The sequence below is a fragment of the Malania oleifera genome, chromosome 6 (genome assembly GCF_029873635.1).
Source record: "Malania oleifera isolate guangnan ecotype guangnan chromosome 6, ASM2987363v1, whole genome shotgun sequence".
In the NCBI taxonomy this organism is placed as follows: domain Eukaryota; kingdom Viridiplantae; phylum Streptophyta; class Magnoliopsida; order Santalales; family Ximeniaceae; genus Malania; species Malania oleifera.
The window spans coordinates 46,154,989-46,167,665 of NC_080422.1; positions in this window are offsets into that span (position 1 = coordinate 46,154,989).

The window sequence follows — 12,677 nt, forward strand, 5'->3', positions numbered from 1 at the left end:
GCCCAAACAACCCTCTGCCTCAATATCAGCCACAATAGATCTCTCCGAGCTGTACGTCGTCAAACCTTTTCGAGGATAGCATAACACAGATGGTGAACATGCTCTAGTAGTTCATGCAAACTCAAGTCGATCATAATAATGAATTGCGGGACACCATTAATGCGATAGGCACGCAGTTGGATATCTTAGAAAACAAAGAATTGCTCGCAGAACCTCAGCCTAGTCCTCAAGAGTACCAGCAACCACAACAACAAATGCACGATGATCTCTTTGAGGTAGCAGAGGCCACCACTACTTCGAGAAGCGAGAAAGAATTTTCCCAACCTGAGATGCTCATCGTCGAACAACCAGTTGTCCCAACACTAGAAGTAACGGCTGAACCAGAAGAGGTAAAAGAAAATCAGAGGAAACGGGGCCACAAGCGGAGCATTTAGTTGATGATGAGACTGATACTCATACGGAGTACCAACCTGTGGTACCTCCTACTCCGAGCTCAGAAATCGTGAAATCGTCACTCCCACCTAAATCAGATGTTAAGGAGTTTAATGTGGAGGTAGACTCTTGTAGTGGTATGATGATATGTACACCCAATAAAGAGGGTGACTAGTCTGGTGAACATATAATTTTCAAAGAACCAAGTAAAACTTTTACTGTTAATACTTCTGAAGAACTGCAGGTAATTATTCCGATCACTTTCTTTCAACCGTTAGTTCGTAAAGAAGTACATTTCTTAGAAACAATGTTGAATAAAGACCCTTTCTTATCCACACACAAGGGTCGACCTGCACACAAATTGTTTGGTATTTTGACACGCATTAATTCATTTGAGGTTGATTTTCGTGCAGGTATGACGACTGATCGATTGTGGCGGCTTAAATTTGGAGAACCGCCGGTGCAATTTATAGACCTGCGGCCACTAGACGAAATTCCTCCAGAGCCTCCGCCAAGACAATTGTGATGTTTTTCTTTTCCTTCTTTTCCTTTTATTTTATCTTATTTTATTTTTAGTTAGTTTTCAGGTCTATTTTCTCGTAGTTCGATCTTTGTTTTCCATTATTTCGCCACTCAGATACGCCTTACTTTTCCCGTGCACAGTATTTTCTATTTCCCCTATGCTTTCACATTGAGGACAATGTTCCACTTTAGTTGGGGGGGATGAGCATTCGCATGTGACACTGTGCACGTACACGTACTAGGTTTAAAAAAAACAAAAAAAAAAAAAAAAAAAATCAAAAAATAAAAAAGAAAGAGAGAAAGAAAGGAGGAGCACTGAAGAATTACATTGCATTGTGCCATGCTTAACATTGCGTATGCGTTTCGCATACTTGCATAAAACTTAAGAATGACACACTTGAGTCAATCATGCGTAGTTTCTCTTTATATGATCTTATGACTCCATGAAGAACTGATTGGTAGTACATTCGTGTTAATTTGACTATATAATTTTCTGTATTTACACGGCATCTCACGAGGCTGAATAAAAACATTCACGTGATTCATTGCACTTAGGGTTCCTTGTGAGCACTGAGAGAGCACCCGTGGAGACTATGACACCTTGTGAGATATCCTTGAGCTATTTATCGTCCTTTTGAGCGTTAATATCAAATTAGAGTTCATGGAACTCAATTCTCTTTTTCTCGATGATTCCTTGTACACTAGTCTATTTTTTTTTTGATTTGCTAGCCTAGAGGTGACACCTAGTGGGGAGATAGAAACCTAGGTCTTGTTACCTACTCAAAATGTGAAGGCTGAGCCACCCCTAGAGATAGACTTAGTTCATAGACCACTATTCGAGCTCAATTCCCATTGATGGTATGAAGATTATAAAAGAAGTGTTATATTGTCCTTATTGCTCAAGAAAAGACAAAAAATAAAGAATGAGTAGGAAAAAAAGAATAAGTTACACATGCGCATGAAATGAAATGTCAATGGCGGCCCAAATACATATCACAAAAAGTCAAGGACGACACATATTTTACACGTATGAAGATGCTTCAACCGGTTAATGCCTCAGATGTATTCACGACAAGTTTGTGAGTAAGTTGATCTAGGGTGGTCTCAGTTAGATATGGCGAGTAAGTGAGAAGATGCTAGGGTGAAGGACCCGACACCTCATAGATAGGCTAGATCCTTTCCAGACTAGTCCACTCCATATACTTAGCGTTGTTCCTTTTAATGTGTGGGATATTTGATCGCGACACTCCTCCTTACATATGATGAGTGAACCCAATTTCTTTGAGTGTTTTTGAGGGTATACCAGTTAGGCCGAGTCAAAGCGACCGTTCTGTAGGTGTCCACTGGCATCCTAGGTGTACTGAGTCACACACATCACACACACCTCGAGAGTTTACCTGTTTATACTCGAACTTATATGATTGCAATAACTTTGAATGTACCTCTGATTAACTTTATGTGAGTATACTACTCTTAAATGACATATAAATGATGAAACTTGCATGAGTGACGTGCTTCAGAGTCGTGTGCATTGAATATGAACGAGCTTGTGTGAAATTCAGTTATGTTCTTGTATGTGAAGTGGTATAGTTATGTTACATATGTATTGATTTCATGATCACCGGAGTTTGTAGTTGTAGATACCACCCTGAGATTCATTCACGTCATTTGCTAGAGACTAGCAAAACGTTAGTTGGGGGGTGTGATTATGCGTCGAAACTGAGTAATTGGATGTTTAACCCAAGCTTTACAGGTGTGAAAAGGGCAAAGTGTCATGCATATCTTTATCTTTTGCCTTAGCTACTGATATTCTTGCAAAGTTTATGTTGTTTCTAAAATTTATGTTGTTTCTTAGTGCTAAGGATTTTGGGAAAACGACACCACTCTGAGCTTAAACGATTAAGGAGTAAAATGGAAAGGTATATATCTTCCTCCTATTTTATTTGATATTTGATTCACATGCTGTATGTTTCGTGTTTATTTTTATCATGTGAATCATGTGATATTTGTATGCCATCTTACGAGAAGCTAAATAGGAACATTTTCAATACTCATAAGATGTTAGGATTAATTATAGAAGGGGTCAAAATGCTTTAAATGATTAAATAGTGTTTGTGCTTTATATTCTAAATTTTAGTATACACTATTACCATACTGAGAACCCTACGAAGATCAAGCCAATACGTAAGTCTTAATGATCATATCCAATCTAGCTTAATACACGAACATTTTTGTGATTGGTGAATATATGAATATATTGGCTGTCCCCTGTTTATTAGACAAAATTATATTTATTTGCTAAAATGTTAATGTTGTATATGCTTTAGTATAAATATCTTAAATATAACATATCTTTGTCCAACACATGAAATTGAGTTTTAGGGAATTTATCATAGTATTGTATATCTTATAACCCTAAACTCATAATACTCTTAAATTTTTTAATAAGCAAAATATGTTCATATTCTTAGAAAAAAATTTCGGATCAATTTAGTTAAGTACTAAAAAGTCAAAGTCATGTTTATTGAACATTTAAAACCCTTGGCTAAAATCTTAATGATTTGACTGCATAATTGAGGGGGAGCAGCCTTGCTTAAAATTCATCCAATAAACATTTTAAATTTGTGCTTATACTTTTTGGATGATTTGCTGTTGAGCTGAATGCAAATATCCATTTGCGCTAAATGAATATACTTTCTTATGGATGGATATTATTTTTTATTTGATCGGCTTTGAGCTGAATGCCACTATCCATTGCCTATAAAAGTGAATATATTATTTAATGGATAGTTTATTTTTATGAACTGTTATTTGACCTACTAAATGCGTGCTTGTCTTGAATGCCTCCTGCGTGGAGGATGCAGTGATGTGAACTGCATGCTGATAGTGGATATAGGTTCTCACATGCTTGAACTGAATTATAAATTGATTGCGCGAATCTATCAGATTTTAGGTACATAAAAAAAATGGGAAAATATTCAATTTACAGATGAAATGCTGCCGAAATTTCGGTAGAAATTTTCCCAAAAATGAAACCATGTATTAGGATAATAATTTCATGCATGCTAAAAATTTTTTGAAAGGATGAGTGAATCATAAAAGAATATTATTTTTCATCCTTAGTTATAGGTGCATGTTGAATCGTCTGCTGGTGCATGTTGAATTTTAAATGTTATATGCTAAACTGAAAAACATGCACAGTTTATATATTTATTTCCTAGGATGCTAGTTAATTAAATAGGTTAGTACATGTAAAATAAAAAAAAAAAGCTATAAATTAAAACATGTGCACATTATGTTGGCCTAGGAGGGACTAGTTCATGGACACAATTTGGTCCAAATTTTTGGGTTATGCACTTTCACTCGAGACCTAAATGGTAAAGCATCATCTCTAAAATTAAATGTCACATGTTCTGATGATCGTCCATAAACTAGGGCAATTGCATGACTTAGGGGGAGGCTTCGTATGGTACACACTCATTGTATTTTTGAGTTGTGCTATCCTTTTTGAACCCCTATTGCATTATGCATTTTATATGAAATGCAATATGTCATGCATATGTGCTGAATGTTTAATATTTGTTGCATACTAAAATTCTTAGAAAGGATGAATATATGAGGAATGTTCCTAAATGGCTATCATCCTTGAACCATAATGTAAGTATGTGTGCACACAAATATACAGGGGAAACTTAAGCCCCACTCATAATACAAATAAATATGCACTTAATGCCTAAAATCTCTTGCATGTTAAGTAATATTAAGAAGGATGAACATGTGATGAATGTACTTGAATGAAAATTCATCCTTGAGCATAAATGCACTTATGTATGCCTGAGACTATACTGGGGAGTTTAAGCATCATCCTTAAGTTAAGGATTATAACTCACCTGCCCTATGGACATACACTATTATTGTTTCTACTTTTTGAGTCCGAAACCTTTTTAGGTACCATGAATATCATATCTTATCTTCATTGAATTATCTTAGATATGGATTGTTCCTAGTACACTTGAACACCATGCATGACTTAGTGTTTGATTTTTAGTGCATGTGTGTTTAGGGACATTTTACTAGTGAAATACAAATAATTCAACTTATATCTAGTAAAATTTGATTAAGAATGAAAAATAGTACTTATACTGTTTTCTCTTTAAATGATTGTTTTACAATTAAAACCAATATAAGTAGGTGACTAAATCTAAGCATGTATTCAAATTGATAGGGGGAATGTCTAAAATTAATTGTCCATCTTGTTATGCTCGCCTACATTTTAGGCTTAGATTTGTTTCTTAAATTTTTTGTGGCATGTGCTTAGTCGAGATAAGCTTATTGAAAATTTTGATTTAAAATTTATTACTTAGTCACAGTGTCTTAGGTTTGGCCATATGATCCCGGTCAAAAATTTTCTAATATCTTTGGGATCTATATGGTTGTTTTTCTAGTCACATCTTTTTGGAATATGCTTAAATGTTAAACCAGAAAAGCATTGCTTGCTTGGTTTTTCAATTAAAGTTTCTTTTTTAGCAAGCATAGTCCCCAATGTTTACTGAAAATCATAAGGGGATATATATATACACATTTTAAAAGCAAGAATTGAACTTATATATATATATATATATATATATATATATATATATAATATATCTATATCTTGCTTGTGTGCTTTATGCTTTATGCCTTGTGCTATCTTGTTTTAAAATTATTTGTCATGAAATTTCTTTTTAAGGGTGTTGCATAACTGGTTCATGGATTATTCTGATTTGCATGTGAACTTGTTAGACCATGTTTATGCTCAAACCTACTTTTTCATTTGCCGTATGCTTTTACATACCAATCTTTTGCGGGTCTTATATTGTATTGTCTTAATTGCAATGGTTTGAGGATACCTCAGGTCTGGCCATGTTTATAATGTTTTCCTTATATTAAATGACCAGTTATTGTTTTATGAAAAATAAATGCCAAAAACAAAAAGGGAGAGTATTTTCTGAACAAATTGAAATTATTTTTCAAAAAGGGGGAGTTCTCTTTGCTAAGTCTGTTTTAAATACTCAAAATTATTTTATTTAACTTTGCCCTTTTCACTGATGTCAAAAAGGGGAGAATTTTTATAAAAAAAATGTTTATGAACAAACGAGATATTTTTTTAGGGGTAAAATATCTGAGCTTATGCTTTAATGCGAAAATTTAAATGCATGATTAAATTGTAATGTCTTCTTTATTGAATATGCTTGAACTATATTGTTTATTTTTATATTATACATATTGTTAGGGGGAGTCTTTTTATGCTGAACCCATTTTGCTCTAGTGCATTTGTCATTATAAAAAGGGGAGATTATTGACTTTTTGGGTCCGATCCCCGTTTTGATGTTAACAAAGCACATGTTTCTTATGTATGTATTTAGGATGTGAACAGGTCCATTAATTTAACAAACATATAAGGAAACAACGATGGAAGCTTGCAGGACTTAAAGCCTATATGATCAAACGCATTCTATGAAGTCAGAAGAGCAAAAAGACGAAGAAGACATTTATTTCTTATTGTAATTGCATTTATTTTTATTATTTAGTCTGTAATAATGCATGCATTTGCATGATATGGTTATTTGCTCAGATAGGACCATAGATTGACCATAAGGAGTCACAAGACTGTAGAGTGACCTTAGGGATCTTCTTTGGTCGACCGATGTTGGATTTTTAGGATTAACTCTCAATGACCATAGATTGACTTTAGGTCCCTAAATATCACATGAAAAGTTCCCTACAACTTAGAATTACACTTATATGAATCAAGGTGACTTAAAATGAAAACCAGGACTTAAATGCACATTTTAAGTGTGTTCGGTCGATCGAATCTAAACCTACATAGAAGCCTTGATCGACTGAACATACTAGGGTCAATAGGTTGACAATTTGGTTGACCATTTTAAAATGAACTTGAACTATATGGTCAACCGAACTGACAAGTGGGTGATTCCCAATGCTCTTATCGACCGAACCCTTAGTTAAAATTCGACCTGGTCGACTAAACATCAAAATATGGTCAACCGAACCTACCCTGGTCGACTGAACCTACCCTGATCGATTGAACCTCGGAGGGTCCAAAATTGCCTAAATATGGAAGACCAAAACCTCAGTTTAAAAATGCCACGGTCGATCAAACTTAGATATATGGTCGACGGAACCTCTCAGGTTGGAAATTTTTTAAGGGCCAAAACATAATTAACTTTTTAATTAAACTTTTCCAAAATATCGAGCGTGTCCCCAACGGTCATAATTTTCGAAAAATCTATAAATACCCCCTCTATAACTCAGATTAGTAACTTTGATTAACTCTAAAATTCTCTCTAAACCTTTGTTAATCAAAGTTCCCCCAAACCAAGTTTTATTACTAAAATCTCTTCTTTGGGGCAAAATTTTAAGCAAAACTCTCCAACTCCCTTCCACTCTTTCATTTCAAAATTATTCTTGAAGAGAGTATATTTATTTTTGGGTATTTATTTTTACATGCTTACTCTCACTTATTATTTATTTATGAAAATATTTTTGAGAGTATAGCTTTGGTTTCTCCTGGTTATTTCATTGATAAATATTTTTAGGAGAAAGTTATTTATTGCACAAATATTTTCTTGAGCTTAAATTTGTAGATTCTCCAAATATTCTTTATTTGCAAAAATATTTATAGAACAATAATACTCATTTTTCACATATATTTTATTTGTGCAAAATTATTTGATTTCACCTTTAGTCTATCGAGCATAAATCATAATATATTAGAGTGTGCATTTTATGAGCTTAAATGTGTACATCCCAGCTTTTTGTTTGAAGCATGTAATATGTCCGTAATTTTTTTTTTTATTGTATTAGTTGGGTTTAGCTCAGAAATGAACTGGAGAGTCTCAGCCCTCTAAGTGAGACCAGTTGGGTTCACCTCAAAAATTGAACTGGGGAGTCTCAGCCCTGTAAGTGAGACCGGTTCAGTTCAGCTTGGAAATTGAACTAGGGTTTTTCTCACCCTATAAATAGAGGATGTAAACGGCTTCTACTCCGCCCGTTTAAGTGAGCAGGGTTAGTGTAATCCTTGAGGGGTATGCCAAGGCGGGGACGTAGGTTGGTTTGGCCACACCTCAATAAAAAATATCATGTGTTGCTCTCTCCTTATCTCTTTTAATTTATGCACTTTAAATTCATCATGTGTATGCCTATTTATTCATAGTTCTAATTACTTGCATGCACACTTTTATTGAAATGAGATATACTGCACGTGTATGTCTACATTTATTGTTTTAATAACTTACATACACGTTTGTATCATGAATGAGATACGAACTGTGGTGAATTGGTGAAATGATTTAATTAGCTGAATAGTTTTTAAATATCCAATTCAAACCTCTCTCAGGATCACACCATTTCCAACAAGATGTATGCAAGGAAGATGATGATGTAATCGATGAACCATAAGCTGTTGATACACATGTTTCGTAAGAGTTTGACTATATTAGTGCTTTGATGGTATACCAAACTGGACAAGAGTAAGATACAAAGGAGGAAAGACTTGGCTGATGCCTTCATGCTATAGTACAAGTTCAATACAAACATAACCCCCACTCGGTTGCAATTGTAGGGCATAGAAAATAAGGAGACCGAGACATTTTGAGAATGCACATAGAGATGGAGAGAGAAGGTAGTGTAAGTTTAGCTGCCTCTGGACAACAAAGGCATAGTGGAACTATTCGTTGGCACCTTCCTAAGCATATGCTATGGCAATTTATTGGCCCTAACTTGAAAACCTTGCAAAAGTAGTTGCCATGGGCAAGAAGGTGGAAGTAGGACTGAAAAGGGGAAAGTTATTGCACTATGTTGCACCCCATACATAAGAATCACACTTGAAAAAGGTTCCCCTATGGAAAGAAGGACAAAAAAGATATGGAAGTTAGTATCATGAGTAGTAGGAATAGGAAAGAATTACCTTACCATGCACATACCTTGACCACCTACTTCTTAGCTACTTATGCACTTGCCAATCAACCCTCTGCTATTTATCAAGTCCGAGCCGACATGTCCAACTAGTCAAACTTGAGCCAAGAAAGATTAGAAGCTCCATGCGACATTGCTCCATCAGGATTTCACCCATTGTGAAAAATTCCCCACCTAAGCCCAAGTAGGAATTCACACCATTACCCTACCCATGTTTGAACTCTTCAAGAAACCATATGCTTAGCGAAGGATAATCCTAATATCCATAAAGACCAAGGATTTTGGAAAGTGGCAAAACCCTAACTTCATATGTAATTTCCATTCCTTTGCCTCTCCAAAAATTAGTACTGGATGCTTAGGCACAAGATCCAAGACCTAATATATGCAAAACTACTCACAATTTAATCAAATAAGGAGCCCGAGGGCCCTAATTTTAAGCCCAAGCTACTACCAAACCATGAAGGTCCATCGGTGAACTAAATAGAGGTAGATATGAGTGTTGAGCAATACATCAATTGCATCAGGGAAGGTTGTTATATAACACCCAACGATTAAAGCTGACAACCTACTACCCCAACTATTCTCATTTTAATTTCGATGGTCATATGTTATACACCCTAAAAGATTGTATCCCATCCAACAGTTGTTACTATACAAGTCCTATCTCCATTTCTTTGATCACTCGATCCCTAGGAAGTACGAGACTTCCATCTAATGTAATGGAGAGAACCAAAGTGTAACAATCTTCGAGATAGGTGGAATGACATACAATGAGCAGTGTCATACCCAAACGGAATTAAAAAGGAGAAGGAAAAGGGAAGAAGAAGATGAAATAAGAGATTTCTAATAATATTAAATTTACAAAGGTGGACGTGACCCAATTTTTGCACTACATGAAGAATAACGAGTATTAAGAGGTTGAACAGATGCACCACACTACCTCGAATATCCTTATTGAGCTTATTGTTAGCTTCAGAGAAGCACATGGTAGTACTCCTAAAAGTCCTCAATTGAGCCCACGTACCATTGGATAAGTTCAAATTTTTGGTGGGTTCCATCTTGGCAGCTAACTACATCTCTTCCACAGATGAAGAGATTCCTCTAGAAGGGAGAGGACATGTCGATCCATTGCACATAGTAGAAAAGTACAACTCTATGATTATCTCTTATATATTGATCAACAATGGGTCAGCCTTAAATGTTTATCCCAACTCCATACTAAGGAGGCTAGGAATCAATAAATCCTATATGCAAAATAGTAACCTAACAATCCGAGCTTTTGATGGCCTAATAAGGGAAATCACCAAAGAAATTGACCTAAACATTGATATCAAACTCTACTCCTTCACTATCACTTTCCAAGTATTAGAGAAAACTCTTTTGTTCAACATGCTACTAGGGAGACCATGGTTCCATACTGTAGGAGCCACCCTATCCACCCTGCATTAGAAACTCAAGTTTGCGATTAGTGATTTCCTGATCATGGTGAGGAAGGAGGAAACTCAAGGGATTTATGAGTCGGGAACGGTACCATATATTTGGTTTGAATACCTAATGATAGACTATTCCTAAAATATTTTTTAGTTTCCATGTTTGACACCTAGGAACTAGGAAATAAATTAGCAAAGGTCATGTTTTCTGAAGTCAGCATAGTAGTTGCTCGACGAATTTTGCTCTAGAATTACCAAGTAGGGGAAGATCTAGGCAAACAATCGCAAGGGAAAACAGTGCTAGTGGTGCTATGGGAACATCAAAAGACTTTTAGATTAGGGTTCTGATCGGAGAAGGAGGATATAGTTCATATAGCAAAGGTACGTAGAAAAAAATGGCTGGCCAAGTTAGAGGGGAGGATACCAAATGAACCCACTATCAATATTCCTCACCTCTAATATAATTTCCCAATTTTACATACATTAAGTACTCCAGGGAGGTTTCGATTATAGAGGATCTGTCATCCCTTTTTTACTAGAATCTCTGAATTTATATCATTAGTGAAGGAGTTTTCACCCAAAGGGGAATTTTTCTAATGGATATGCCCTTTCAAAATTGGAATAATGTGTTTCTACTAAAGTATAAGTAATGATTTTTTTTTTTGTCATTGTCTTTCTCTTTTTTAATTTCTTTATTTTCCTTGTTTCTTCCAATAGCTTAGCATGCAGTTGTTGGAAGTGCTTTAAGTAAGCAGACCCCTTTGAATAAATGTTGCTTTGTGCTCTTTTTCCAATTTATTTTCATATGGACTTCTTTGTTTTTTTTCTTGTGTGAATAGAAATACGAAAGAATTTCAAAATAATATACAGAAGCATATAATAGCATTAATTGTAATGGTTCCCTATTGACTCACTCCATAGAGGGCGAGGAAGAGGTTGGTTTGTTAGCTGAATTTTTGAGGTTAATCAAGCAACAAGATATTGAAATACAACCCTATGAAGAAATAATAAAGGTCATAAATTTAGGGTCTGAATGCACCTGCAGGAAGTGAAAATGAGGTCTATAAAAGACAACTATTTGAAGGAAAATTTGATCTCCTTGCTTAAAGAATTCAAATATTTTTTTTGCATGGTCATATCATGATATGCCTAGTTTATACTCAAATATTATAGTCCATCAAATACTTATCAAGCTAGGATGTAAACCCGTGCAATAGAAACTCAAAAAAATGAAACTTGAGTGGCAAATGAAGATTCAAGGTGGGGTCAATAAACAATTCGACATTGGATTTTGGGAGGTCTCCTATCATTTAGAACATGTAGCAAATATTGTACCTGTATCTAAGACAGACAAGAAGGCATGTCTATTACAAGGACCTTAATAAAGCTAGCTCAAGGATAATTTCTTAGTACTCACATTAATATGGTAGTAGACAACATGGCTAGTCATGGCATGTTTTCATTCATGGATGGATTTTCAGGATATAGCCATATAAAGATGGTTGAAGAGGATGAGGGTAAAAAATACATTCATCACATAGTGGGGCACCTTTTATTACAAGGTCATGCCATTTTGGTTGAGAAATACATTGGGCCACATACCAAAGGGCCATAGTTACCTTTTTTCACAATATGATGTATAAAGAGCTAGAAGTTTATGGATGAAATGACAAAAAAGTCTAAATATGGGGAAGAGCATATTATGTTCTAAAGAAATTGTCAGAGCAATTGAAGAAGTACAAATTAAGGCTCAATCTAACCAAATGCACCTTCAAGGCTAAGTTAGGTAAGTTATTGGGATTTATATTCATCTAGAAGGGAATATAAGTAGATCCAACGAAAATCGTAGCTATTGAATAGATGGAACCACCTACACTCAAAAGCAAATTTGAGGTTTTCTAGGAAGACTGAATTATATTGCACGATTCATTTCCTAGTTAACAGCGACTTGTGAACCCATATCCAGACTCCTAAAGAAAAATAATCTAGGGAGATGGGATAAAGAATGTTAAAAGGCCTTTGAAGGGATCAAAAAGTATCTAAAGAAGCCCCCGATGTTGAAGCTCCTAGTCCCAAAGAGGCCTTTAATACTATGCCTAATAGCATTAGAGGAATCCATAGGATGTGTATTATGCCAACATGATGAATAAGGAAAGAAGGAAACAACCATCTACTATTTGAGGGGGTATCAAGCTAAATTTCCCATGCACTAACAATATTACAAAATATAAGGCATGCATAGCAGGGTTATAGGCAACATTAGAAAGAGGAATTGACCTTTAGAGGTTTTTGAAGATTCCATTGTTATTATTTGCA